Source organism: Dipodomys merriami, unplaced genomic scaffold (genome assembly GCF_024711535.1).
Source record: "Dipodomys merriami isolate MVZ:Mamm:240054 unplaced genomic scaffold, mDipMer1.0.p SCAF_217, whole genome shotgun sequence".
In the NCBI taxonomy this organism is placed as follows: Eukaryota; Metazoa; Chordata; class Mammalia; order Rodentia; family Heteromyidae; genus Dipodomys; species Dipodomys merriami.
This window is the reverse complement of record NW_027203571.1, coordinates 738,475-745,156: the sequence shown is the minus strand read 5'-3', so window position 1 is coordinate 745,156 and position 6,682 is coordinate 738,475. Positions and strand designations below refer to the sequence as shown.

Sequence of the window (6,682 nt, the reverse complement as noted above, 5' to 3'; positions counted from 1 at the left end):
TAGGAGCTCAGAGCTATAAACTTGCCTTAGCTGTGTCCCAGAAGAACTGGTAATTTGTGTGTTGATTTTTGTTGAATAGCATGAATATTTGAATATCCTTTCTAATCTCTTCCACGACACGCTCGTGATTCAGCAGTGTGTTGTTCAGCCTCCATGTGATACCGGACATTCTTTGGTGGCTTTTGGGGTTGAGTTCTAATTTTATTCCCTGGTGGTCAGAGAGAATACAAGGTATAACTTCAATGTTTTTGAATTTAGACAAGTTTGCTTTGTGGCCTAAAATGTGGTCTATTTTAGAAAATTTTCCTTGTGCTGCTGTGAAAAACATGTATTCTGATGCTGCGGGGTGAAATGTTCGGTAGAGGTCTGTTCATTCTAGTTGATCTATACAGCTGTTTAGATCTGCAGTTTTCTGTTGAGTTGTTGCCTAGTTGATCTATCTAGTGGGGAGAGTCGTGTGTTAAAATCCCCAACAATTTATAGTTTTGGATCTATGTGGATTTTGAGGGAAAGTAGTGTTTCTTGGATAAATTTGGGTGCTCCATTGTTTGGCGAATAGAAATTTAAAATAGTAATATCCTCCAAAAGTATAGATACCTTAATTAGTATTAGCGAACTTCTTTATCTATTCTGACTTTATGGGGGCCATTTGATTGGTAAATTTTGTTTCAGCTTTTAAACTTGAAAATGTGTTTGTTTTTATGGGCAAGATGTGACTCCTGAAAGCAGCAGCTAGAAGGGTCTTGTTTTTTAATCCAACTAGACAGTCTATGGCCTTAATTGGACAGTTAAGTCCTTTAACGTTAAGAGAAAGGTCTGAGAGGTATTTGGGAGTTCCTGCCATGTTATCCAACTTCTTGGTGGCTGCGAAAACTGGGTTCTTCCTGTGGTTCTAGGATTCTCAGTTTGGATGCAGTTTCTTGGCCTTTATTGGGCTCTTGTTGGTTTTCTATGTGTAGGACATCTTTCAGAATCTTTTGTACGGCTGGTTTGGTGGAGATGTATTGTTTCAATTTTTCTTTGCTATGGAAGGTTTTTCTTTGGCCTTCAGTTATGAAGGACAGTTTAGCTGGGTAAAGTATCCTTGGTTGATAGTTGTTTGTTTTTAGGGCATGGCATACATCACTCCATGCTCTACTAGCTTTGATTGTGTCTGCTGAGAAATCTGAGGTGATTCTAATTGGTTTCCCTTTATAGGAGATTACTCTTTTCTCCTTTACAACTTTAAGGATCTTTTCCTTGGTCTCAATTGATCCTGTGTCGATTATAATGTGACAGTGGAATGTCCTCTTCTGGTCTGGTCTATTTGAGGATCTAAAAGCTTCTTGTATCTGAATAGGCCTATCTTTTTGTATGTTTGGGAAGTTTTCTGCTAGGATCCTGTTAAACAAATTTCCTAGACCATTAACTTCTGTTTTTAGGTGCTCCTCTATACACCTTATCCTTAGATTAGGCCTTCTTATGGTGTCTTCCAAGTGTTAGATAGATCTATCATATTTCTTGTTCCTGTCTTGGATGGTTGTATGCTCTTTATAATATCTATGTTCTTTTCAATCCTTGAGATTCGATCTTCTGCAAGGTCTAACCTGCTGTCAAGACTTTCTACTTTGTTTTTTATCTCTTTTCCTTCAAATTGGTCAGCTTTGATGTCTTCAAATTCTTTGTTGAAGCTTTTTTTTAGATCTTATATGAACTTCTTTACTTCCTTAATTTGGTGTTCAGTGTTTATTCTCAAATTACTTAGTTGATTGGACTCCCATTCCTTCTGTTGGGTTTCATTCAGCATTCCCCTTGTGGTTTTTCTGACTTCCTTCAGCTCTTTGTTAATGGATTCCATGAATGCTTTTAGTGATCTTTGTGTATTCTCTTCCTGCTCTCTCAATTCCTGTATTACTCTTTGATTAGCTTCCTCCCATTTGTGGGATTACTGTAGTTCTCTTTGAGTGTTCTCAGCCTGCTCATGCTATTCCTGCCTTTCTCTTTGAGTATTCTCAAGCTGTTCAAGCAAATCCTGTATCAGTTTTAGGGTGGCTTCCTCACGCTCATGATATTCCTGTATAAACTTTTGGATTGCCCTCTTTCTCTCTCTATCACGCTCATACAGAGTTCTTTGTATGTTTTCAGTCTTTTCATTTATTATGTTTGCCAGCAGTGTTTGTAGAGCTATTTAGGAACTCTCCTCTGGATTATTCATTATCTGTTCTGTCCCCTGATTATCAAGATTGGGAATTGAGATACCCAGATTTGCCATTTTTCTTGTGTTTTTCCGGCTTACTCTGACCATTTGAGATGAAAATAGCACCAGTTTTGTGCTAGAACAGTCTCTTAAGGCAAGCATCAACCAAAGTCTGAATTTGCACAGTTTATAGTCTACAGATACAATCTAGTTCAACAGATACATCTATTCGACATCAAACGACTATATGTTAATTGGCTACTAACCACAAAGAATTTGGAAAACCAGAAATTATTAGGATTAAGGAGAGATGTGGGTAAAAAATAGGAATAGATTGATATGGGGAGGCACAGGGAGAGTTAAATAAGTCCTAATCTCAATGCAGGAAATTGGTTGGGTAGGATGAAAGTACAGAGAGAAAAAAAGAAGAAAGGGAAAGGGAAAAGAAAAGAGAAAAGAGACCCGAAAAAATAGAAAAGTAAGAATTAAAAATATTATGAAGAAACGAAAACAATCTATTTAGAGAAGAACGTGAATATAGTGAGAGAATGGAAGGGATATAAAGGAGATGTGAAAAACTTAAAAATAAAAATGCTTAAAATATTATATAGGTATAAAGAGGTAGTACTTCTATTAAGGAGTTTAAGTCTCAGATGTTTTGAATTGTGAAATAAATTTGTAGAGTAAGTGTGTACACAATGCGGGATATGGTCTAATTGTCAACTACGGGTTTATCTGAGGATGTGCAGGACAAGAGTAAAGTCACATAAAGAGGAAAGAAAGAGAGGAAAAGGTGAAAAGGATAAGAAAGGAAGAAAAAAAGATCAGAAGTTCAGTAGAGCTAAACAAAAACCAAAAAGATAATTAAAAAGACAAAAAGAAAAAGAAAACAAATAAAGAAAAACGCACACTCATGAATCCCTAAAATAAAAATTATAAGAGGAAAGAAAAGTTACTTGAAAACAATTTTTCTTCAAAAAAGCCAAAAATTAAAGATTAAAATAAGTTTTAGAAAAGCAAAAAATTTTATATAAAGTACTAAAAGAAGAAGAAGAAGAAAAGAAGAAGAAGAAGAAGAAGAAGAAGAAGAAGAAGAAGAAGAAGAAGAAGAAGAAGAAGAAGAAGAAGAAGAAGAAGAAGAAGAAGAAGAAGAAGAAGAAGAAGAAGAAGAAGAAGAAGAAGAAGAAGAAGGAGAAGAAGGAGAAGAAGGAGAAGAAGAAGAAGAAGAAGGAGAAGAAGGAGAAGAAGGAGAAGAAGGAGAAGAAGGAGAAGAAGGAGAAGAAGGAGAAGAAGAAGAAGAAGAAGAAGAAGAAGAAGAAGAAGAAGAAGAAGAAGAAGAAGAAGAAGAAGAAGAAGAAGAAGAAGAAGAAGAAGAAGAAGAAGAAGAAGAAGAAGAAGAAGGAGAAGAAGGAGAAGAAGGAGAAGAAGGAGAAGAAGGAGAAGAAGGAGAAGGAGGAGAAGGAGGAGAAGAAGAAGAAGAAGAAGAAGAAGAAGAAGAAGAAGAAGAAGAAGAAGAAGAAGAAGAAGAAGAAGAAGAAGAAGAAGAAGAAGAAGAAGAAGGAGAAGAAGGAGAAGAAGGAGAAGAAGAAGGAGAAGAAGGAGAAGAAGGAAGAAGGAGAAGGAGACGGAGAAGAAGGAGAAGGAGAAGGAGAAGAAGGAGAAGGAGAAGAAGGAGAAGAAGGAGAAGAAGAAGAAGAAGAAGAAGAAGAAGAAGAAGAAGAAGAAGAAGAAGAAGAAGAAGAAGAAGAAGAAGAAGAAGAAGAAGAAGAAGAAGAAGAAGAAGAAGAAGAAGAAGAAGAAGAAGGAGAAGAAGAAGAAGAACTAGAAGGAGAAGAAGGAGAAGAAGGAGAAGAAGGAGAAGAAGGAGAAGAAGGAGAAGAAGGAGGAGGAGAAGGAGGAGAAGGAGGAGAAGGAGGAGAAGGAGGAGAAGGAGGAGAAGGAGGAGAAGGAGGAGAAGGAGGAGAAGGAGGAGGAGAAGGAGGAGAAGGAGGAGAAGGAGGAGAAGGAGGAGAAGGAGGAGAAAGAGGAGAAGAAGGAGAAGAAGAAGAAGAAGAAGAAAAGTTCTTTGATTTTTGGGGGAGGGGGTGGGGAAAATCCTGTATCTCCCTTGTGTCCGTAACCAGCCTATTGTTGGAGTCTCTGGTCTGCTTGTGGTCCTGTGGCTTGGTTGGTTTCTTATGTCAGTTTGTTCGAACAGGCAGAAAAATGCTCTGCTTTACTCATGATTTTGCGATCCTCCTCCCAGGGTAGTTCAATAAGAGGCAGATCTGCTTTGAGAATCACAAAAGAGGGGGATGCAGTAATGAGGCTAGGTTCTGGGTAGAGTTGAGGCCTTTCAACAAACAGTAGCTTTTCCTGGGTGCTAGTTTGTGAAAAACTCACAGAGCCCAGCCTGGAGCCATTCTCAGGATTTCTGTTTACTGAATTTCAATTGATTGTCAAGGCGGCTAGAGGGAGGGGCAGCCTCTGGCTCTGATTACCCAGTGAAGAAAGCCACTCTTAGGGCTGGCGCCTGAGCTGGGTGACTTTTCCTTGGGTGGAGCTGAGTCTGGCAGGTCACGCCGCCGTTAAGTTCTTGTGACCTGCTAAATGACTGGTTTTTTCAAAGGACTGAGTTGGAGCTGGCAGCTCCCCCGGTCTTTGTCGGTATCCAAGATGGAGATCTCTGGTACTGGGTGGGGAGGGGGGCCTTCTCTCCTCTGCTCCCTGAGAAGGAGTGAGGACATTGGGCTTCTACTCACACTGAGTCTTGGTTCCTGGGTCGTCTCTGGTCTGCAAACTGCAGGATAAAGATTTCCGTTCCTTATCGGTTCTTGCTGGTGTTGAGTAGAATCCGCTCACCCGCTTCATCTGGCTCCTTCGTGCTGGATTCTCTGTGGCTTAGGTATGATGCCTGCGATCGCCGCCACCACTGCTGCCGTTGCCGCGGCGGCTGCTGGCAAGAGCACAGATGTGTCTCCTTGCCTGGATTTTCCCCTCTGGCCTGACTCTGTCCTGTGATGGCACACTTGGTGTGATTCTCTGGCTTAGGACTGTTAATAGAAACACTAAAACTGCTTTCTATGCGAGAGCTTATTTAGACTCCAGCTTCCCCTCCGCTATCTTCCCGGAATTCTGGTTAAGTTTCTTAAATTTCAAAAATGCCAGTTCATCCTTCATGTCCCTAAAAATATTTACACAATGCAAAGTAACAACAATATCTTACTTTAAAAAGTCATGGATTCCATGTTATTCTTCCAAGTGAATTGCCTGACACTGATATCAAAATATATTCAAGAGTTGTTCATATACATCTATAATGTTTTCTGCAGAGTTTGTGATTTTTTAAAATCAGGAATAATTTTAACTTATCTGTGGAAATGAATACTATAGAAACTAAAGGTATTCCTGGTGCTTTTCTGAAAAAAGTATATCTATGTTTGTATAATGTCCATAATCTATTTCCTTCTCTCCTAGATATAATATTTTGAATTCTACATGTTTTATAATATATAGGTTAATTACTAAATGTGTCCATTTAAATTGCATTCCATATAGAAAAAAATTAAGATTCCTTTTTTTCCTAGGTCCTTATAGTATTTTATTTCTTTGGGATAAGATGACAATGTTATCTAATTTCAAGTTTGTAAAGGTTATGCTATGTAAAGGCCTTTCTAAGGTGAAGATGTAAACACTGATGTCAAACTAACCTTTAATTCTATGAATTATATATGTTGTTACCCTTGAATTTTTGTAATCAACTTTTTAATAACTGTTTTTTATTTCTTGCATCTGAAAAATGAAAAATAAGGAATGCTTCACAAATTTTTATATGATCCTTGTGCAAGAGCCATGTGAATCTCTGTATTGTTGTCATTTGGGTAGACCTGCTGCTAAAGCATGTAGTATCCTCTAAGTTTAAGTAGTTAATGATGCAGTCTTTATACAGGCATATATCCTTGGTTGCCTATTTGTAACAATGAACCCTTATTGTTCCTAAAAATGTTATTGATCATATTTCTCTAAATTTCTGTGTATAGTGGAAAAAAACTTATATTGTTTGGTGGATTGCTCACATTTGCAATTTTTCTGTCAATGACTATTTTGTCTTTTTCATTTTAAATTTGATCATATTTTGAAGCCTTTATAGCTAAGTCCAAAGGTGATGGCTTTTCAAGTACTTACTTATCAACTGAGTTAGCTTTGTGGATCTAATGGACTCAAAGTAAGCCTTCTTAAAAGTTACTTCTATACATCTGCAGCTTAAAATTTCCCAAATGAGGTCTCAAAGGTACAAATGTCTACCTGACCCTTTACCCTTCTTCCATGTAGGAAGAGACCAACCAGAATATCTTACCATGGCTGCATAGATTGTCTTACTGGAACAAAACTCATCTTAGTTACAAGGGATCATAGAAAGACGAACAGTTGAGAACGAATTGTTCAGAATAGAAGGTATTTTATAAAAATAGGTGTGAGGATGAGTATATACCTCTTCATGGGGAAGCCTACAGTCACTTAGACCTT

At 38.0% G+C, this 6,682-nt stretch overlaps 1 pseudogene; it reads right to left on the bottom strand.

Moving 5' to 3' along the window:
- Positions 1-5,957: 5,957 nt before the first annotated feature.
- On the bottom strand, positions 5,958-6,057 carry LOC138834502 (U6 spliceosomal RNA; annotated as a pseudogene).
- Between the last annotated feature and the right edge of the window lie 625 nt (positions 6,058-6,682).